At 36.9% G+C, this 24,712-nt stretch overlaps 1 protein-coding gene across 2 annotated transcripts in view; it reads right to left on the reverse strand.

The window, feature by feature from the left end:
• Glut1 (Glucose transporter 1) overlaps positions 1-22,238 on the reverse strand; it is a 220,070-nt gene extending 197,832 nt beyond the window's left edge. For both annotated transcript variants that reach the window (XM_089251418.1, XM_089251415.1), the window contains exon 1: positions 21,739-22,238. The gene's annotated coding sequence lies outside the window, so the exon portion shown is untranslated. The remainder of the gene's footprint in view (positions 1-21,738) is intronic.
• Between the last annotated feature and the right edge of the window lie 2,474 nt (positions 22,239-24,712).

Consider the following 24,712-nt stretch of genomic DNA (forward strand, 5'->3'; position numbering starts at 1 on the left):
AAAAATTGTTGAAAAACACTGATTTAGACAATCTGCTTCAAAACAAATATCACTAATAATACATAAACGAAATCAAAACTCATTGAAAATTATTTTGAATCTTGAATTTTATTTTTCAACCATATTAGCGATAATTTCTTGTCTTTTTTATTTTGCAGAACTTTGTGGGTTTGGTCGTCATGAATATTCACCAAGCAGACAAGAGATTCCAGTTCAGACGCAGGTGAATATAAATGCATGCATATCAAGACGTTTTTACTACGGGAAAAACGAAGAAAAGTTTGGCGAAGAACTAAAAATTTTCCCGCTATATTCTTAAATAGGAAGTTTCTTCGTCTCTTCGTAGAAGGAATATATTAGATTTTTTTTTCTTTTCTAAAGCAAGTTCTCGCATTACTCCGGGTTGGTCTTCCATTTTTCATCAGCAGATGAGAGTTTCTTCTTCAAAAGCACCATCATCATCAGCGACCATAACTTTCCAGGCCGCACCACCACCATTCGAGAAAAATCTCACTCCCTCTATCTCTTAAAACCATAGATTCCAAGATATTTTCCAACAGGGAAAATTTTTCATTTCTGTTATAGAATAAGAAGAAAAGAAGGATATTTATAACACACCAAACTTCATTTTCTTGTTAGAAGAGAATTCGTCTGTGGGAAACGGAATGGGCGCACCGCGCCGCCGCACACACAATGAATATTAAAAGTCTCCTAGAGAGAAACGAGCGCAAATTTGCGCAATCAGGAGGGCTCCTCCGACCCCTCTGCCCTTGCCCTGAAAACCTGGTAGTTATTCATAATCAAGATAAACTTTTTTTTTCGTATATCGTGACGCTGGAATCTGCAGACTCTGGCGCTAAACGGTGTAATTACAGAACCTCTCATCATTCATTTCGTGAGGGATGGAGAAGAGCTGCTTTGTGAAAAACGCGGAGATTCGTTCTAATAGGTTTTGGTTAATTTACTGATCTAATTTACTTATTAGTTGCTTGTAATTCTTATACATCAGGGGGTTATGGGCTCTCGCAAGGTTGGGGCTGCCGGGGCCCCGGCATGATTCACATCATTTTTTTGTTTTTTCGCAGTATAAATTCACTATATAGTGGCCAGCTGAAGATCCCAGCTAGGGAGCCCTGCTCCAGAATAGGGGGGGGGTGCACAACCTTTGTCAGCGGGCTTGATATGCTGTATTATTCCAGCCGTGCGCGGGCCAAAAACTTGTGTATATAGGGTGACCATATGACCCGTATTTTGATTGACACGTAAAAATTGAAGAACAAAATTAAAATTCGTGTTTGTATCGTAATGCTTTTCTGCAGAAACACCTTTCGCGGGCCGAATAGAACCTAATTCGGCCCGTGAGAGAAAATATCTTGAAAACCATAGATTTCAAGATGTTTTCCAACATAAAAAAAAATTTACATTGGAATAAGAAGTAAAGAAAAATTTATAACACCGAACTTCATTTTCTTGTTAAAAGAGAATTCGTCTGTGGGAAACGGAATGGGCGCACCGCATCACCACACAATAAATATTAAAAGTCTCCTAGGAACGAGCGGAAATTTGCGCAGTCAGGGGCCCCTCCGACCCCACTGTCCTTGCCCTGAAACCCTAGTTGTTATTTATAATGGATATAAACTTTTATAATCTTATATCGTGACGTTGGAATCTACGGACTCCGGCGATAACCGGTGTAATTACAGAACCATAGGCGGAGATAGACTTGGAAGTCTGGGGGGCCCAATGATAATGATTATGACAATTCATTGCCCTACCCCCGTATCTCTGCCCATGTACATAATCTCTAATCATTCATTTTGCGAGAGATGGAGGAGAGCTGCTTTTGAAAAACGCCATTTTCTTCGGCGGTTCGTTCTAGGTTAATTTACTGATCTAATTCAATTTACGGGTTGTTTGTAATTCTCTTATATAGATAATCAATACTAATGTTGGAAGTAATGGCATGGTCCCACACATCATGCGGCAGGGCCCTTAGGCTAGAATCTTTGGCGTGTCACGGACAAGATTTTCCATCAGCCCCTGTATATACATATATAGTAAATTTATATTGTGAAAATACAAAAAAAATCAAGGATTGCTTTCATGAAAATTCGAACATCATCTTAAAAATACGGAAAAAAATAAGTACATGTGATCCATAATTTACAAAATGGCCCTGCGCAGAAGGGTCTTTATCTCCGTTTTTCACACTCTTTTATTTTTTAAAATGTTGGGATTCTTTTCAACCAAACATCGGAAACAGCTCGCAATCGGAAAAAAATAATTGTTCTTGAAAATAGGTGGTGATTTGTGAATTTCGCAATTTCAAGTGTGGTAGTTATAATGCGGATTAGGAAAATGCTAAAAACCACTTAAACGGATAAGTGATCTGGAAATGTATCGCGGCCCACTTAATTGAAGTTAGAATGTGCCACACAGGCAACTTAAGTGATCTAGCACAGAGTCCCAGGTTACTTAATTGATCTGGTAATGTGCCACTTGGTTCATTTAAACAAAAATTAGGATTGAGGTCACGAGCCACGTCAAGTGACTGCGAGGGCCACATTTGTCCCGTGGGTCATGGGTTGGGTACATATGATCTAGTTTAGAACCTTTTGTTTCCTGATTTCTGCACCAGTAACTAAAATTACATTTAAAAAAGCGATAAAATAAGGTCATTTGTGACCGTGGCTTCTATTGAAAAATTGCCTTGGAATGCGCTATCAGACCTCTGATTTCAGCGTTGTTTTCATTTCTGTTCTTTTCCCTTCTGTTTTTTCCCTTTTCTTCCACTTCTTTACATTCGACTGTCCATGACAAATGGAAGAGACCATTATAATTAATGGGAGATCGCGCTGTCTTCTCCATTAAACCTCGTCATGTCTCATTACACGGCTTCGAGCGAGGAAACAAAAACAATAACGTTTTAAACGCCATCCCACCCGACGTTTATTTGTTTGTTCCGTTTCTTCTCGATGAATGCAAACGGTTCCCGTCAGTCACAAACAACGAGGAAAAACAAACGAGACGTTAATTAGTCGGAGCAGAGGAAGAACAATAACTATTATTATCGTTATTATTACTGCTATCGTCATCAAGTGACGACTCGTGGCTCGAGTCGATACCTAATGGTCTACGGACCATTCACCAACCACTGACTATAACTACGCCAACTCATTCATTTTATTTTATTTATTTTTTGCCTGATTAGGGTTAACGACTCGGAAAAAAAATAAAAATAGAATAAATAACATACTTTTCCCGCTTACCATTATCGAACATCATTTACGTCAGCTTGGACTGACGTTCTCTCATTAAAAATGTGTAGGGATGCATCTCTTTTATTTTATTGATTTTCAACATATCTATCTATCTATCTATCTAGCGCACTATACAGGGGATTTAATACGGTTTTGTAAACAGGCCATGCATGGCTATATACATTATACAGGGTGTCCTGTAATCGCTAATGCGTTCTTTATATCATCAACAGTCCGTTGTGAAGGGTAAAGGTACGATTCCAGTTTAAAAAGTTCTCAAAAGGCTTTCAAAAATTACCCTGTACTAGTTTATAGTACCTATTTTGTTACACACTGTGTTTCCAGTCCCAAATCTGGTACAGGGTGATTTTTGAAACAATTTGAGTATTTTTTTAAATTAGAATCATACCTCTACGACGGACGGTTGATGAGATAAAAGCCGCATTAGCACCTACAGGACACCCTGTATAACCAAAAGTCTGGATATACAGGTTATACAGAGTTTTGAGATTTTCCCGAATTTCTAGAAAAATACCAAACGAATCACTCTGAAATTTCGGCCACGTATACCCTATGCACTCATCATTTCCAGTAAAAATTTAGTCACGAGTTCATTAAAGAGACCGATAAAAATTAAATAAGAAAATAAATATTTTTTCATCAACCCTGTATCACAAAAAGCACCAAATGACCTGTAACTTTAACAAATATTGTACTAATATCGTGAAATAATTCTGTGCATTTTCGTGAGAATGGCACGCATATGTACAAAAAACATAAATGTTTTCTATAAAAATTCACATTTCCATCGCATGTGCTTTGCTTGTAACGGCGAGTTTTCAGCCAATTTTCACGAAATTACACAAAAAATGACACTACATTGGAGACATAATGTATAAAAATGTAAAATATGACACATCAGTGTAAATAAGATTATTAATTGTGCATGATCAAGAAATATAAATTTCATTTTTTTCATAATTCGATTTCCAGATATATAGTGCACCTTACATGGAAATTCCAGCTGAATCTCATGAATTGACTTTGCTTCATATTGACTTTAGTTTGTTTATTTTGACAGCATAAACGTGTGTTGTGCTGAAATACGTCTCTTACATACCATCAGACACGCGTCTTTGCTCATTCAGACAATGCTGTGAGCTTATTCTCGAAATAATCAAATAACAGAAAATAATCTTATAACAGTTTTTGGAAAATCCCTTATCATTCAGTCACTTTCAGCAAGTTACGAAATTACTGCTCCGATACCTTTATGCATTTTCACGACATTCAGCTGGAATTTCCGTTCGATCATTCTTTTTATCGCACCACGGTCATTTTCTGCACACGAGGGCTGATTAGACCGGGACCTACACTTCATTGCCGATTCCGAACGGCAGCCTTTTTTGTACTCACCCAAAGGTTATGGTGCGCTATCCCCTCGGTGTGGGACTCTCTCCGGTAGCAATCTTTTTCTCTGGTCATGTCGCCGTTTCTGTTGTATCCCTGCGTCAGGAGAGTTTCTGACAAGGATGAACTGGCAATCGCGGACTCACGACTCCTTTAAACAACCTTTGGTACTTTAGGCGAGTATCTTATCGACCTGAGCTACCGCGCCCCAAAGACAACTTCAGCCGACCACCACTGTGGTGACGGGGGGGGGGGGAGGGGTTCGAGCCCGGGTCCTCGCGATGTGAGTTCGTCACTCTCACTACTCGATCACTACAGCTCGAATTTCCATATAAGTTGCATTATAGATTTGACAATCAAATTATGAAAAAATAAAACTCATATTTCTCACGCGCACGCTCAGTTAATAATCCTTTACTGAAAATATCTGATTGAATAATAATTAGTCGCACTTTAGATTTCCGCACAGTATGTCTCATGTATAGCGTCTTTTTCGTAATAATTTCGTAAATATTTGTTGAAAGTTGTTATAAGCGAAAAAAATGGAATTTTTATATAAAACATTTTATTATTTACGTGAAATGCAATCGTCATGCATGACGTCAGTTTGTACCGACTCCGACCAACACTGTTATAGCGGAAAGCCACCGCGCGAAGCTCGTGACGTCACTGAAGTCGTCCATTTCACTATAGTTATTGAATATACTGCCAAAAAAAAGGGTAAAGATATCGCATGCGTCGGTCTGTTATATCCAATGGCTACAGATGAAATGGCCTACTTCAATGACGTCACGAGCTTCGCGCGGAGGCCTTCTGTTCCGGTTCGCCATGAAACAATCCTTATTGCATTGTTCTCGGTAGTACAGTCGTCAGTAACCCCACCTGTCATGCGGGGGACCGGGGAGCAACAATTTTTTGCCGTTTTTCCATTTAAAAGGTCTCGCCACAGAGAACAACAGACCTACAACACACATATTCAATCATTACACTTCACTTCTGAAATATAGATGGCAGCACTGGGAAATCGGATACAACACTATATATATATGCACTCAGACTGTTAGGTACTCATCCGGCACAACTCACAATTGCCTATGGCGATAGACCGGAGATGTGCTCTATTTGAAAGAAAGAAAGCCCTTATTACGTCGTCGGCGTTCGAGCAGAAGTCATCAAGTCCAGTTTGGAGATTTTGCCAATATCTCATACTTTAGAGCATAGTTTCCCAATCTTTTTTGTCCCATCGCCCCCCAACGTAATCTCACCCATAGGATCCTATGTTATACCCCCGTAACTTTTTCCGCCCCCTTCCCCTTGAAACATTCCATCGCCCGCCCCAAGGAGGTGTTAACGCCCACTTTGGGAATCATTGCTTTAGAGAATAGTTTCCCAACCTTTTTTGCCTCTCTCATCGCCCCCTTCTTCAGAAATTTTTCCTCTCATCGCCCCCCCCCCCAACGCAATCTAACCCATAGGATCCTATGTCATACCCGTAGCTTCAACCGCTCCCCCAGGGGGCGTTAACGCCCAGGTTGGGAATCACTGCTTTAGAGTAATCATAAAAAAAATGGTAAAAATTATTTTAAAGGTTCCTAATTCCAGAGATAACAGTAGATTTACCGATGTTTAGATAACCGGTCGGTGGTTCATGAGTGTTCATATGATTAACTAACTAATGGAAAATTCTAATCAACTTTAGTAAGTCTGTCAAAAACATTTTATGGACTTAGGGGCTTTCGCTTGAACGCCGACAATACAGCTCTGCTTTCAGTTAGGTAAGGGGCCCCCACAAAACATCACTTAACCCACGGTCCCCGGTACTGATAAGACGGCTTTGACTACACACGGATGGTCATCGGGTTTTCGAAATGCAAAGATACAGAAATACATTCTAGACGGAAAAAGGTCAATACGAGGGAGAAATCATACAAGTAGCATCGGCAGTGGAGTGGAGAGAGGGGGGGGGGGGGGAGGAGGCACCCACCGCCAAACCACGTGACACCGATCGATAAATAAATGGATGCCATTTTAAAAGCTTCAAACATTTTTTTTCTAATATACATATTTATACGAGCATACTCGTATCACACAAAAAAAAAAATAAATAAAAAAAATTGAAGTATGTCTTTTTTGGCGCCCCGGAATTATTTATTCACTCTAACACAAAACATAATCAATACCCATTTTTTTTTTTTTTTACTCATTACTACAAATATGGGCCAAATTCTCGCCAACGCGACGAAAAATCGCCAAAAATTTTCGAACGAGAATGAATGAATGATCATCATCGTGGAACATTCGGTGCGTGAGCCGAAGAGTTAGTTATATTCGATCGAATATTTCTCTTATTTTTGGTTTGATGGGTGGTGGAATCAGTGCATCCCATGGATTCGGCAAACCCTAAAAAACTGATCATTTCTTTTCCCCCCTCGATTTTTGCTAACAATAGATGGCATTTCGATTATTTGCCGGATTCTTCTTCTTCTTTTCGATTCATTTCTCTCTCTCTTTCTCTCTTGGTATTTTTTTTTGTGTGTGTGTGTTGAGCAGCCGAAATCCATTTCCGCCGCCGCCGCCGCCATATCGTATCGTATCGTACTACATACACAAACGAAAATAGCGAAAGGCATTGCCGAGCAGCAGCACATCGCAATCCAATATTTTTCCTCTTATTCCAGAATCTTCGAGAAGCGAACAAAGACTGAATTAAAAGTCTTTCAGACGCGATGGCGACGATCCCCCTCTTTTTTATAATAGCGTCTGTTTTATTGCGTCCTTTACCTTGCGAATGAACGATAACTCGCGCGGACCTCATAACCAATCGGGAAGATCGATTCTTAAACGCGTTATTTTTCTTTTCCTACAGATGGTCCCGTTTTTTTTATACACTTCGACCCATGGCTCGCGGGCCAAATGTGGCCCTTCATCATCTTGATCTGGCGCGCGACCGCATACCACATTTTGGAAAGAATGAACTAAGTGTGGCGCATTTTTACTTACACTTAAGCGACATGTGGCACAGTTCCTGATCCCATTTTTTAAGGCAGTTGCGCATCTTTAGAATCATCTGCGGCACATTTCCAGATCACTCGAGACACAAGTGACATATTTACATATCACTTGACTGACCCACGGCATTGTTCCAGATCATTGAGTGACCCGTGGCACGTTTAAAGATGACTTTAAGCGGCTTGCAGCACGATTACAGATCAATTAACTGACCCACGGTGCAGTTCCACATCACTTAAATGTTCACCAGCACATTTACAGATCACTTAAATGTTCACCAGCACATTTATAGATAACTTAAATGTCCACCAGCACATTTACAGATCACTTGATTGACTCACAGCATAGTCCCAGATCACTTATCGCTGAGACAAAAATTGTTCGGAAACTTATTGTAATATACCTTATCCGTATATAGAGCCACACAAATTGCTCATGTTTTATCTTTAGTTACTCAGATGGCGATGGGGTTACCTCGCTCAAAATCATATATGTATATTTTATTGCCAAAGCTCGAAGTAGGCCACTTCGCGACATGGCCAGCTCTGTTGACCCGTCCAAAGTCCGAAATTTGGGCTTTCTCCGGACTTTAGCCAGCCTCCCATATATCGATATCTATACATCTCTATATAGATTAATATGATTCGGGGTCATCGCCAGATTGGCGTATTTTTTATGATAATATGATCATTTATAATTAGCCATAGCTAACCCATAATTAATAATATGGTTAGCTATGGCAACCCTAACGACCAAAGGAATCTCAACATCGATACCTTAGTGATACATATGCAGGGATGTGTAGGAATCGACATATGTGGGGCGCACGAAAGCCCAAATTTCGGACATTGGCCAGGTCAACTATACTGGCCACAAATGTCCAACTTCGGGCTTTGGCAGTGACATATATATACATACCGTCCCCCATATGTATAACGTCATTGACTACGGCTGGGACATATGCAGCCCATCACTAACGATAACTGGGACATGTGCGCCCCAGCCTTGGTTCGAATACCACTTGGTGAAAAAATCTTAAACACTGAATTTATTATATCTGTGGCTGTTTTGTCCATTTTCATAGTTAAATTGAGTAAAAAAAAAATCAAAATAAAAAATACGTTATCAAAGGGTTAAGGGGTCTCACTACTCTTTGAGGCTTAAAAAAATCGATTTTTCAAAAACAATTTTAAAAAATTCTTCATTTCATCAGGAATCGAATGCAAAAAACCGCTTGTCGATCGGCCATTTCTTTCTTCTGCTATTTAAGAAAAAAGAATTGTAAACAAAGAAATTTAAAGGTCCTTTTAAATGGCCCTTTAAACGCCCATCTTTTGAATATAGATATTTCTCTGTTTTCCGTGGATTCTTTCAGAGCAAGCGGAGATTTTTTTTCAAGAAAAGGAAGATATTGAATCTATCTATCTTACAGACTACTTTAAAGAAGAAAAAAAGAAGATAAGCACTTTATACCACTCCAGAACATCGTTTGTTTACATTCGTATGAAACCACGCTATTTCCACATCTCGTTTTTATTTTTGATCTTGCTTTTTTTAATATTGAGTTTTTGAAATATACTTTTTATTAATTAGTTTTATCTTTATTCGTGGATAATGAATTCAAAGTACTTGAAGCAATGTGGGTACAGATCACGAAAGCGTAGCTTTTATGGAAACCAGCATACTCCCAAGAGGGAAAGGATGGACGACACAGCATCCACAAGTGCATCTGCAAAGAAACTGAACTTGAGTGTTCCTAGCTTCAAGACTCCACAAAGCCCTGCAACGTCTTCGATTGAAGGATATAGACTTATTGAGATATCACTATTTATTTCAAATTTAAAGAGTTTGTTGTGCTGCAAAACTTGTCATGGTGAAATTGATGTAACAGAGGGTCAAATCAGAGGCTTAGCATCAAATTTCATCATAAACTGTAGTAAGTGTAAATATTTGAAGCCGATACGGTCTTCTCGAATGATTGGGAAGAACTATCATATTGCTGAGATAAACAGAAGAGCCATATATGCTATGCGCTGTTTGGGAAAAGGACTGGCGAGTCTAAAAACATTCTGTGCGACAATGAATCTTCCTTCACCTGTCACACAAAATGCGTATGATAAAATTACAAATAAGATTAGAGACGCTTCTACAAATGTGGCAATAATTTCTATGAAAGAAGCTGCTGATGAAACACATCAAAAAGGTTTTTATACATTTATCAGAACCTGAGCTTCTAAAGAGATGTTTAGGAGCTAAAACGCAAAACAACAATGAGTCGCTAAACAACTTAATTTGGAAATTTTGCCCTAAAGTGTCAGGATGTGGGCGAAAAATAGCAGAAATTGCAGTCAATGAAGCTGTAATAAGTTTTAATGAGGGAGCAACTGCTAGGACAAAGGTTCTGAGTGCACTAGGAATGGAGCCTGGTTGTTTTTTTCATATAGCAGCTACGAAAGCAGATCAGCAGCGTGTGCGAGTTGCTGAAAGACGTGCTGACTTGACCACATTAGAGGCCAGGAGAGCAAGACGAATGCATGAAAGTGAAGCAAATAAACATATCCTTGATCAAGAAGGTCTGGTATATCAAAAGGGGCACTTTTGATTGAGTGAAAACAAAAAGTATGCAAATTACACTTTAAAAAAACTTTAAACGCGATTTACTCAGAATGTAGTTTTTGGAGTTTATCCGTAAGATAAAAGGAAAACTATTGGACTAAATTTGCTGAAATTTTGCAAGAATGTTTATATAACATATACTAGTAGAATAGACCTCAGTTGTAGATATCCGACAATTTTTTCAATTTTTATAAATTTGTACATTTTCAAAAAAATAGTAAATTTTGAAAATTTGTGTTTAACATTTTTTTTTAAATAGTTCCTTTTTGTCAATTGCCACAATAGAGGTCTATTCGATTTGGGCATTCACCTAGTTTAATTTCGTGCCACAAAATTTAATTTATCTGATTTTTTTCATTGACAATCTTACGGATGGTGCGATACTGCGGTTTAAAAAATCTGGAATATTTGTTTAATTTAAATTTTTTTTTTAAAAAGTATACAAACTAGAGTGACAAATAAAAAATGTTTATGAATATATGAAATGTTCTTAAGAACATATAAAGTTTTTGAATTAATTGAGTGATATTTACTATTTAAGAAAACCACTCAAAGTAAGGGAACATTTTTCTCCTTTTTTCATACTGAAAGAGTCGTGAGACCCCTTAAGTGGCCTGCGGCACAGTTCCAGAACATTTGAGCGTCCACGCGCGCGCGCGGTGCTGGTCCATATCACTTAAGTAACGCGCGGCACAGTACCATCATTCGAGTGGCCCGCGGCATGGTTACATGATCACACAAGCGGACCGCGTCATATTTTCAGATCACTAAAATGACCCACGACATAGTGTCAGATCATTTGAGCTCGCCACGTTCGTTACAGATACCTCAAGTGATCTGAGATACATTTACAGATCACGTAGTTGTTCGCACTCTATCAAAGGTTGAGTACCTTTATCTCAGGGCTAGGATGCTCAGAAGAGGGCGGGGTCACGTAAGTGACCTGGAGTTGCTCCACGGGCCACTGGAGTGATGTGGAACTGCACTAAGCATTTTGGTTCAACCTGCACTTTCATATGTCAGTTCTTTGGCTTTTTCTAATAATTCTTAAAATGCGTCATGGACTTTTCACAAACTCTGTGTTTTAGGGTTAAGCCCGCTTCCAAGTATGCGTACATTATTATCACATGTATAGGAAAGCTGGAAAATATTTACAAGAATGTGAGCACAAGATAAATATAATTCGCAAATGAAAGGGATTAGCAAAAGAATTAATGAAAATTCGGAATTCATAAAAATTTGAAATTAATGAAAGAAGTAATTCCAGAACTGAAAAAAATTTGGATTTACTTCCAATACTGAGTAAAATTCCAAAACAAATAACAAGAATTTAGAATTAACGAAAGAAATGATAGGAAAGTAATGAGACAAGTAATTTCAGAATTAATGAAAATCCGATATATAGAATTGAAAATCTAAAATTAATGAAAGAAATACTTCTCCCAAATTAATGAATAAAGTAATCCCAAAATTAATGGAAAAATACATCGAAAATTAAGAAAAAATAATTAATCAAAAAGTTAATAAAATAAATAATTGCAAAATTAATGAAAGAAATACTTCCAAATTCATCAAAATTCCAAATTTTTTAAAGAAATAAAATCAAAGCTAATGAAAACGTTTTAGTAATTCGGGGACCCTGCTTGATTCAGGGTGCTTATGTGTACCCAGGAAACTGTACCAGAAAAGGGAAAAGACGCATGTAGCTATTGTCTCCATTGGCATCGAAGATGTCTTTCATAACCATAGATTAATAAAAACAATGATAAATTGAATGCCGATACCAGAGCGGTTATCGTATAACAATTTTATTTGCCATAATCGACTGGGTGTCCCTGTAGACAAGAAAATAGTCGGGGCCCCGATATATACATCGTAAGCTGAAAGTTGGTTCCTTTGCAGTATCACAGTTATAACAGTGTAGCAACATTTCAGGGGGTGATGGCGCTGATATTCGAAAACCTATCAATTATCGTGTCAGGGCCGGCGGTGAGCAGCAGGAGCCCTAAGTAATAGCAACGGCTTGAAAAGGGTAAATATTCTTGATCGATAGAGTGTGCTGAGACGGCCAAATTCAAATAATTATTCATAAGAGTGTCTCTTATCTGTTTTTCCAATTACATATTACAAACAAGATGTTTTTTTAATATAATAAAACACAAACATAATGCATAGATACAAACAAACGCAAATAACATACACTTTGTGACCTCAAGGGACCCAAAGGTCCTTCCAGCAGGTCTACAGGGTTAGGATTTCGAATATGTTTCAAGCAACAGCTTATACAGGGTGCCCTGTAAGTGCTAATGCGGCCTTTATCTCATGAACCATCCGTCGTAGAGGTATAGGTTCAAATTAAAAAATACTCAAAAGGCATTCAAAAATTACTCTGTACCAGTTTTGAGAGTGAAAATACAGTATGCTACAGAATAAAAATATCGAAATTTCTATACGTCTCTCTTGTCCTCCAACTTCCAATCAGAAAGTTGTTTTGCCCAGTATCTCCTGATTCTATTTTTCAGCCAGTGAATGTAATATTGAAAAGTAGAATACTGTATTATTAGTTGTTTTTTTTTATGCAAGAATGTAAAACCTCAGGGGCAATAAATGTCTGCTCGCGAAATGTTAGTGTTGCTTCCTGGGGTAAAATAGGTGGTTTATTCCCCCACCCCTCATAATCGAGTCTGATATCATTCTCTCCGAGACCGTTCATCCCTTTGGGAAAGAGCGTAAACCACCCCGAGATGGTCTCTCGGGGTGGTCAGCGGTCATGTCTGTCTATCTCCTGATGCCAACAGAAAAAATTTCTTTTTTTTTTCTAAGGGCAATATTCTCTAAGATATTTGAATTGAAAAACCAGAGAAAAGTTTGGAAAGGGCAGCATAAATGAGGGCAAGGAGCGTTGTCCATTAGCTTGTGCTCTCCTTTCATAATTTCTCTCCGATTTTCGAATTCAAATATCTTGGCGAATATTGCACTTATAATCATGGAATTTTTTCTGTTGACCTCAGGAGATACAGCGCAAGAAATTTCTAACTGGTAGTTAAAGGACAAGGGGACCGTATAAAAATTTAGATTTTCTTATTTTCTGACACACTGTCTTTTCACCCTCAAAACTGGTACAGAGTGATTTTCGAACACCTTTTGAGCATTTTTTAATCAGGAATCATTCCTGCAAGAAGGACGGTTGATGAGATAAAGGTCTCATTAGCACTGTATAAAGACTAGACACGTCATATTGTATATTTGTTCATGTATTTACGCTTTCAATATAATGAATATAGTCAAATTGCTGGTCATTGTGAAGATTATATTATAGTTATGTAACTAATTTACCTATTGTGAACATCAGTATAATGCAATATAAAAGTTACACATACATATTTACAAACAAGCATATCTGTACCCTACATAAATCATATATAATTCATTTAACACTGTTCGATTTTTCTTTTTTTTTTTTGTACTCTTTATATCTAATTACAACAATACTTATACAATGTATTTGTCATAATCGTTTCGCAATCAATATTTTAACTTAGTCAAAAATTAAACGATTTATGGTTTTTTTTTGTAATTTTAAATTGATTTTCAGTGTAAAATAAGTTTGGTACCATACAGGTAATATAGGGAAATCTCTTTTTATAGTGTTTTATTAGGTTTTGGCACTTGCTATACTCGACTGTATTCTAGTTGTGGTTCTATTTTGATTTTTTGTTGGATGTTTTTCATTTATTTGTGAAAATTTGATAATTCGGTATAGGTATATCTGTCTTATATATATAGTATGGCAGTTGACGGTTTTTTGGTGTTATTTGAGATGTTATTCTATTGTAAATGCTATCTAATTTCCGCACATTGTCGTAATATGCTCCTCCCCCACACAACACTGATTGCGTAATCAGTAATCAAACGAATGCATGCATGTGTGTGAAATAAATCTTTCAAAAAAATTGTCATCAATCAAATTTCTCATTTTATAAATAATTTTTGCATATTTTCTGGTCTTTTTTTATTAAAATTGTGTGAGTTCCATTTAAGGTCACATGTATTGTTATACAAAGATAATTTTACTCATATACACGCATTTTCTATTTATTTTTATTTTTTTGCATTCACCATTATTTTGGCAATGACACTGATTATGCATTTTTAGGAGTATGTTTTCATTATATGTCACTTGTTTTCATATAGACGTATTTCGTTTTTTGTGTGTGTTAAGTTTTAGTTTATGTTTCACCAGTTAGATTTTTTTAAAGATTATTTTTCCTGCAACAGATCCACTTGTTCCTGTTGTAGGAACATAACACTAAATATGTTTTAGCAAATGGTTGTACAAAAAATTTAAGCACCAAAAGATAATTTCAAGTTCAGATGTTGTGTTGGAGCCATCTGTTGCGAACAGAAGCAAGTAAAAATCTCACAACAATGGTAACAAACCTTGCAACATTTGAATTCAGAACTCATCGAAATATTTATCCGTTACTAGTTTTTTGTCTTTAACAGGTTATGGCAGCACTTGAAACTTACATAACTCCCAGCTAGGTTCTGCAATAATGTATACTCCGGTACAGGGCACTTATTTGAAGGTAAAATGGCTGCAAATTGCCTCAGTGACGATAAACTAGGGCTGCGTATGTTTTCAAAAAACAAAAAAAAAACAGCTAACTTTTGTGGCGTCGGACTAATTCACGCGCGATTATGTATTCCTATATACAATAAACCAGCATTTAGCTTGGCCCTGGTCCTGATGAACTTTCTGGATAAAGGAAAAAAATATATTCACATGAATGTCATGATACATGATAAATCGATACACTTCTTTTCTTGAGGGAAAAAACATCATTAAAATGATGCCAAAAAAAAAACTACATTCGGAAAAAAATGCTTCAAAACAATGAGAAAAAAGTTTTTCATGAAATTATTTTTAATTAGATGAGCGAATTTCCCATGAGAGCGAAAAAAAGAGAGTTTATGTGGCAATGACGAAAAATAAACTTTTCGTTCTTTTTTAAATTAACTCTTAATTAAAAAAAATTACTTCCTTAAGGACAAGAAAAAACAATATTAATTAGAAATTTAAATGAATTCAGAACTTGAATTTCTTCTTTTTTTTTTCCTTCAAGATAACATTTACAGCTCAACCATGATAAGAAAATTGATTTTCGAAAGGATGAGCAGCGTCAGAGTGTCTATACATAATTGCAGCTTGCAAACGGGTGGGATGCCTATATATATATGCATGTGCCGCCATCTATCTTCAGCAGTGATTAAACGCGGTGTTGAAATTAACGTGTTTTTATGATATTGTGGGTCTGATGTCATTATGGAGATTTCTCCAAAAGAAAAACTCGAAGGCTATGGATAACCTCAGCTAAATTGCAGCTTCCCTTACACTGTAGTGTCATTTATGCGATATAATGAACGTCCGGATAATAATAAACGAATTTTTGTAACAAATATCGCTACGCGGAATCACGATATATTTCAATTGAAAAATTGTATCATTGCATATACGCAATTGAAAAAAATTAAAACCTTAACGTTGTGCCGCATTATAAACTTTAATTTCTTATTTCGAAACGCATTCAAAATCACTGAATCAAACGATAATTAAATATTCTGACGCGTTCTCTACCGCAATATGAGTTTTTAATCAATTTTTTAGGATTCACAAAATATGTAATTAACCAGAAATAATTAGAATTAAATAAGTTGAACTGATATTTAATTGTGTTTGCAGCCGTAACTTAAGTTAAATCGATAATTACATGGTTCACACAGTAAGTAAATGAAATATCATCGAAAAGCCACCCACGCAAAAAAAAAATAAATGGACTTGCCCACGGATGGGTCATCACCACGCTCGTTTGCGGCCGGAGTCAGACCAAAACGGCATCTGAACTACATTTTTGATATTCTAAAGGGCGTCCCCTGCTCGAGATTCGTGAGCACCCCTAGGAACTACCTAATATGCGAATCCTACACACGCAAAGCCGCGAAGAAAGTGAAAGTAACCAAGAGATACTTCTACGTTACAAAAAAAATCTCTAATTTTATTGGTCAATCGAGGCGTGGGAATGTTATGAATATTCAGTATGTTTTGGTGTCTGGGTGCCATTCAGTATAACAGTAAATCGTGGCACACCAGTTTTTGTCATGTACAAAGCGTGTTTCCTCTTTGATTAAAATGAGAATATAATTCTGCCTACGCAAATTCAGAAGTTTAAATATTTTGATTAGGAATATGGCGTTTTTCAACCTGTGGCTTGTGAGCGCCGTGACCCAGTTGCATCGAGTGAGTTCTTGATGATCCCACAACTTTTACTCGCAGTTGCGACATTCAAATAGCATTTGCAATATACTAACCCGATTTCGAGAAAACGTCAGAAGTTGCCGTACACGTGCTTCATTTTTTGTCCTTAATTGTGTGTGTAGCTTTGTATATGTGTAAAAGGTTCTTTAAACGTTCATTACTGCAACTATTTTCAGGATAAAAAAAAATCAGAATCATCTTCGCACGTAAGGTGATGTCATATTCTTTGTATTTCATGTTTTGAATTTGCTGGTAGATATCACAATTGACGACTCCAACTCTTTGTTTGTAGCAGCATTTGTGTTGCTGTGATTTCGCTGCTTAGTTAAAACATTTTGCCTGAATTTCGTTTTTTATCTTGAGATTTACAACCTAAATTTTTTTCTTACCATAGTTTGGATCATAAAGAAGGTAGTAATACATTTGGAAAGTAATATTACTTAAATACATTTATTTTATGAGTAATTTGTGAGGCAAATTTTGAACGTTGTTAATAAGCCTTTCATAAGCAGTACAATGCGAAATATATAGATTTTTTAAATGATTTTACAGGCCTTAGATATGTGTAATTAATTATGAAAAAAAAATTATCAGCTCGAATAAAAAACTAAGTATTTAAGGGTTAATACGAAGAAGTTCGCATAAGAAAAATGGTTTTCGGGGGGACCATATTGACGTACATGTTTGAAATTTCCATCGTCGGTAAGTTTTGTTTTGTAGTTTTGCAAGTCTCGTGTTTGTGGAGGAAAAGTCGTGAAAGAAACACTTTTAATAGATGATAATCCTGAAAAGTGAAGAGAGGAACCTTTCTCTAAATCGAGCTCTACCACCTCCCTGTCACCATGTGGGCAAGGGTGCTTTAACCTGAAAGGACTCAGGCTATTTCAGCTCAGCTCCCTCAATGAACATTTAAAGGTGAGAAGAACCAAAAATAATTAATGAAAATCCAATGAAACACCCCCTCCTCCTGCGTACGCACTCGAGTCCCGTATATACGGGACGACTAATGACTTTCAGCACTCCCAATGCTTCATGTCTGTGTCTCTGGATAGGACGATGTGGGTGTGAATTTTCATGCTGCCGTTTATATAGTCGAATCCCGTTTTAACGAATACCGTTATAGTGGAAAATCTCGTTTTAACGAACACTTTTCTGATCCCTCAAATACGTTTGCAAAGGAACAATGCAAACAACCTGAAATTTCTTTATAACGAAATTTCGTTATTACGAAGTGATTGCTCCGGTCTCTTGGAGTTCGTTATAGCGGGATTCGACTGTATTCAAAATTATGAATGAAGTGTAATGATTGAATATTTGTATTGTTATAGGTCTGTTGGTCTCTGTTGCGAGACTTTTGATTGTGGAAATGAGATCGACGATAAATTACGCGGAAATAAAACAATTCACAAGATAGAAATGACTGTGAACGAATTTTGAAACAAAAAGTCATTGTGTGTGTTTCGTACTTGGAATTACTTTATGTACAAAGCGGGCAATTCATGTTAAACTTCTGAATTCATGAAAAATCGATCAATAAGTTTTAACTCAAGACACCGGAGAAACAAACATATCGTGTTCACATGAGACATTTCAAATCCTCCTGGAAACATGAATATATTCGAGGAAAAGTTCGAAGATGTAGGAAAAATTATACGCATTTTGAAAATACAGCATGTGCAATGAAAAAAAAAACAAACACATGAACAACTTGTCTGGTGTTGTTTTACAGTTTAAGTGTTATGGCGGAGTATGAATTGGTTTCTACTACTACTTAACCGAACATGCACCTCGTACACATTCCTATGCAGAACCTCTAACGAATCGTTACACGCCGGGGTGCTTTCTGCTCCCTGAAACCCATAGAGTGCTCGATATTTGTGTCCGATTTCTTGCTCGCGAGCACTTGATCAACGTTCCAATTAAACACCTTGTGCAAATTACATTCAAGGATTGAAATCATCCTGATTTCATGCATCCGCATGTCAGACTTGCCGTAAGAGTGCTCTTCTTTTGATTGCGGGTACAGGCAGTGCTCGCGACTAGAAATAGGATGAAGACCTCTGCCTTACAGCGATATCAGCCATTGCCGTTACAGACATGGGTACCTCTGTAACACCTTTAATTCAAAAAATATTCAAATATAACAAGCAAATCGTCAGAGTTACGTAAGATGGCGATGGATCAAAACATTAGCACTTATATAAGGATTCACTAAAATCACACACGTCAATCGGCCTACTGAACGACGTCATCAGCATACAGTGTCCCGTCATGCTGATTTAATTGGTAATTTACTTATAACTATTTTTTTTAATCTACAGTGGAATCTCGGTATAACGATGCAATGTGAACCAAGAAAAAAATATCGTTGTACAGGGATTTATCCTTATATCGAGTATCGTTGTAGTGACGTTTCGCTGTAATTTGAAATCATCTTTATGAATTGTCAGTGATTATTTGATGATGAAAATCTATTGGTTTCTACTGCGGCCTGACTTTCAAAGGTTAAGAACCCTGCTCTACAACGACAATTGACTGACAGTCAGTCAGTCAACAATTGTTGTGGAGCAGGGTTGACTTAGCCTTTTGAGTCCCACCTACCCTTTATGTCTATAAGATGAAGGTCAGGGACGCCCCGTGTCAATATGATGAAGGCCACGAACCCCTTTATAGAAAAATATTCAACACATAAATTGAAGAAAAATAAGTTAATTAATTTTTTTTCTCCTCCAAGCTCAAGGAACCCTGGTTAATGGCCAGTTTCAGAGGAATTATCATTAAATCGAGAGACAGCATTATCATCGCGTGCCACCAAACTAATGCTGTTGTTGAGATCTCTTCTAAATCGGCATTATTAGTAGCACCAGAAAATACTTAGACTAAAAAATATTTATTTTCCTCAAAAAATCATAATTAATTTATGATTAATTTTGTTTTTCCGCTGCAAAAGGGTTCACCGAAATTGCACTTTTTTTTTATTACACAGAAAGAAGCAGATTTTTTATTACACAGAATACTGATGTTATAAGAACGCATTGCAAAAACAGAAATATGACATAAGTTAGAAAATATATTTCAGTGAGATGTGCTGAAATAAATGACGTTATAGCGGTTTCAAAATCTCTTCAAAAAAATATTGTTATAGTGGGATTCATTGTAGTAAAGTATATCGTTGTACTGAGAAGAGAGTTTGACATTACGCTACAGACACAACTCCAAAACTGACTTGGGAAAAATGTCTTTGAAAAAAGGAGGATTTTGCTGCATTTGAAATGTAGAATGAGAACTTTCAGCCCACCCTGCGAAATTCCCATCCATATTCAGAATCAATTAAAATAGTCGGTGGATCTTCAACATTTTTGATCTCACAGAACAGTTTTCGAAATTCTACGGTATTTTAAATGGTATTCTCATCAGGTTTGATTGTCGGTGGCCTATCGAAGTGCCGCGGCATCCCTATCAATAAAAAACCCCATTCAATTAACACCATATCAACGACTTGGATCGATTTCCCGACAATATTCTACAAGTGTCGACGCTCCAAAAATCCACGGATCCTTTCGATACGGACCAAAAAAAAGTAATATATCGAAATACGGAAGCGATTTCATAATTAATGAGTATTTAATAATATATTTATGAATAGTTTTCCCCCCGATCTATTATTGATTGGAACAACCTTCCATCAAATACTATAAACTGTACTTCAATTTGTGATTTTGTATGTGGCATCACTGTCTATGCCAAATCTCATCAACGCATCCTCTTGTATAGGCCTTGGCCAAACAATATTGTATAAATAAATAAAGTATAATGGAAATATATATACGTCGGAAAAAAAGTGTCGGAATATGGACACGCACCTTTCCGTCTATGATAAGTTCGCAGGCTTTTTACCAGAGCACTGTGATAGCACTTATAACAGCACTATTACACCTAGCCGATGCCGCATAACGATGGGGGGAAAATCCTATAGAGAGTACTGTTGGTTACATTAACACATTATTCCAAATGACACCAATTCAATGCATCGTGTTTTTGGACACCATGGGAACCAAAACCTAATTGTATTATATGAATATGTTTGCGGAAGGCGGGGAAAAGGACCAGGAAGTGAGTGTGGTGGTGGCGACACCCTACAAATTTTATGTTTTTGAGCAGTACAGGAGGTGCCTAAAGAGACACCGGCTACTTGGTTAATGGATAATGATGAAAAAATTTTCAATACAATTTTGAAAATTTTACGCCACTTCGAACGGTGCTCCCATCAGATTTGATTGTTGGTGACACATTGAAGTGCCACGGCACCCGTATTATTGAAAAACCTCACTCATTGAACACGATATCAGAAATAACACGGATCGATTTCCCAACGATATTCTACAAGTGTCGACGCTCGAAAATCCACGAATCCTTTCGATACGGAACAAAAGTAATTTTCATCGGAGTACCGAATAGATTGGGTAATTAATGAATATTATAATCAGTATAATGAAAATAATTTTCAGAAAGAAGAGGAAAAAGTGTTATTACACACGTACCTTTCCGTTAATGATACGTTTGCAAACTTTTTACCAGGGAGGAATAGCATTATTGCTCTTAACGGAATCCGTATAACGATGGGGGGGGGGGGGAAAGAAACCTACAGAGTCTGGTTGGTTACGTTATTACATTACTCCAAATAACATCAATTCAACCCGCCATGTTTTTTTTGGACACCCACAACACCACGGATCCAAAAAAAAAAGGAACCAAAACCTAATATATAAGCAAATGAATATTTTTACGGAAGGCGGAAAAATGAACCAGGAAGTTAGTGTGGGGCTGGCACTGTTTTGCGATTTTTTGAATCAAATTTGATTGTCGGTGGCACCTTAAAGCGATACGGCACCCCTATTATTAACAAGAAACTACTCATTACACGATATCAGAAAACAACATGGATCGATTTCCCAACGATATTCTACAAGTGTCGACGCTACTTAAACCCCGAAATTAGAAAAGAAAAAGTAATTTATTAGAATATTGAAGAGATCTGATAATTAATGAGAATTATAATGAGTATAATGAAAATAGTAGTGAGAAAGAAGAGTATATAAAAAAGTGTCGGAATTTGGATGCACTCACCTTTCCGTCGATGATACCTTTGCAGGCTTTTTACCAGGGAGGCGTAGCACTATTACACCTAACCGATGCCGCATAACGATGGGAAAAAATCCTACAGAGTGTGTGTGTGTGGTTGGTTACGTCAACACATTATTCCAAATAACACCGATTCAATGCACCATGTTTTTGGACACCAAGGACACCACGGAACCAGAACCGAATGTAAAAGATGAATATTTTTACGGAAGGTGGGAAAAGAACCAGGAAGTAAGTATGTGAGTAGTGTGGTGGTGGTGGTGGTGGCACCGTATCAATTTTATGTTATTGAGCAGCACAGGAGGTGGCTGAAGAGACACTGGTTACGTGGTCAATGGATAATGACGACGACGATGATGATGATAACGATAACAGATAATCAAAAAACATCGATAATGTCATTATAATACGACGGTCAACAACAACAACATCAACATCAACACTATCATCAACAGCAGCAGCAGCAGCAACGTCCGAAGCACTCGGGGACGCCATCTTCCTTTGATGTGCTCTATTGTGCTGCTGCCTTCTGCTTGCTCCTCATACAGCAAAGAAATGTCACCTGATCCGCCAAATTACGCCATCGCCGTCCTTGAGGCCCCGGTTTTTGATCGCCAAAAATAAAGGGGGGGGGGGGCTTTAGTGAGGGAGGAATCAATCGAACAACGCGGTACAACCCACGGTGCTATAAATAGTATCTACAAGCTTTTAAAAAATAAAATAAAATGATAGTATATGTGTGTGTTATGGTAAACATGATAAATCTGGTTATTATGCATAATCGGGTGATTTGATAAATTTCAATAAATTTATCGCTTTTACCAGTGGTTATGAATAACACCCTGGTGTCTTGGCAAAAATTTGATGAATACGAAAAACAATTAGGACTTTCCCCGAAATGAATGCATAATACCCAAGTGTTATTGGGGAATTTGATAAATGCGAAAGAAATTATCAATTTCACCGGCGAATATGCATAATACCCAAGCGTCGTTGGTGAATTTGATAAATACTGAAAAATATTATCACTTTCGCCGGTGATTATGCACCGAAGCGTCGTTGGTAAATTTGATAAATTCTGAAAAAACTTTTCACTTTCACCGGTTATTATGCACCTAATAGCGTCATTGATAAATTTGATAAATGCTGAAAAATTATCACTTTTACCGTGGATTATGCATAAGACCCCAAGCGTTATAGATAAGCATGATAAATTGTACTAAATTCACTACATTTGTCAGTTATTATGCGTAATTGTCATCTCGTATTTGTGAATATGATAAATCGGTTCCTGTTGCTGTGAATTCATTTATTATTTCTCGATGACCATACTTGTGAACAAGAGTCTGAACCGATGAATTCTGTTTTAACGAATTTTTCTGAGCATCTCCGAAGTAACTCCTATTTGACATATTCTGAAATCGAACCTGTATATAACAAATTTTACTATTGTTCCCCGATATAATGAACATTTAGTTAAAAAATTCTTCGATTTAACGAATTTTTAATCATGAAATCACGATTTCAATCGTTAAATCATGAAATTCATTCAATGAGAGTGATTATATCGGGATCCGACTATCAAACATACTAGATTCATTTCCGATTTTTTTTTTCAAATTCATCAAATTAACTAATTATACTAGTGCATTATACATAATCACCAGTTAAAACGATAAATTTCAAATATTTATTAAATTGGTATTACTAATAACTACTCAACTATTATTACTTAATTAATTACACTAGTCTAATTTCTAACAGGGAAAAATTTAGCTGTTCTTAATTAATTTTTAGGTGCTGATTCCAGACTTTCATGAATGAATCTACGACAATTTTCAGCATCGACGATTCAGCGCAGTAATTGTGTTTTGCAAGTAACAATTCCACTTACCACGTTTTCCAGACTTAAGACTTGTAAAATGCTTTGAAATGATTTAGAAAATAAGGTGTGGTTATATAGAATTTTCTGACGCAAATATGTCGTCGTCATAAAAAATGTATCGAAGATATCGTTCCCGAAGGATACTACAGAGACAATGATGAAGATTTACATGATATTGCAAATTATTTCGAAGACACCTGGATTGGAAGGTTAGCATGAAGAAATCGTAGGAGGGATCCAAAATTTGCTTATAGAACTATGGAATCAGTTCGAAGCCACTATTGGCGGCTTTGCAAAAAAACCAATAACAATGATATTGAAGGGCTGGCATAATTCGCTCAGTAGCACTATTGAAATTCATCATCCCAATATTTGGAAATTCATAACGGCTCTACAGAAAGAGGAGAAGCTAATAGAAATTAGATTAGAGCAGTGGTTCTCAACCTCTTTTTGTCCATGGCCCCCTTTCAACCATTTCTCATTCCTATGGCTCCCTCTTGCGAACATTAATAATTTTCTACCCCCATCCCGGTTTTCCATTAGAAGATAGTTATTCAAAAGTTGTCTCAAGTATATAAATATGTTTGAATTTAATTTGATTAATTTTTAGTTTATGAAAATAACGAAAGAGCAAAATAAACGTAATAGAATACAGTAAAAAAATGGAATAAATTATTTTCAATCAATGTAAATTCTGCGCTTGAAGGCGGATGTCATCAAGTTAATGTACTGGATGAAATTTGTATTATTTCAAATTAGTTTAATTTTGTGTAAGTGATTATGGTTTCGAGAGATATAGATGGCTTCTTTCTCAGCCAGAGATATCAAGGAAACAGTTATTTTCCGGATATTATGCTGAGGTAAGCTCGGAAAGAAAAGTCATCACGTCTCCGCCGGGACTCGAACCCAGGCCTCTTGCATACCGGGCAAGCATGCTACCATCTACACCACTGGAGACACATGAATCTGCCTTCCTAATTTCACGCACTGTGTCGTGAGGCGTTGAAGTAGAGGCATTAGTAGCCTCTCTTAACTTCAGGAAATGGCCCCCGGATGGGACGGTTTAGAGAGATA

Source organism: Pholcus phalangioides, unplaced genomic scaffold (genome assembly GCF_987345545.1).
Source record: "Pholcus phalangioides strain wild (caught in Gottingen) unplaced genomic scaffold, Ppha-v1.0 ptg000024l_1, whole genome shotgun sequence".
NCBI lineage: Eukaryota > Metazoa > Arthropoda > Arachnida > Araneae > Pholcidae > Pholcus > Pholcus phalangioides.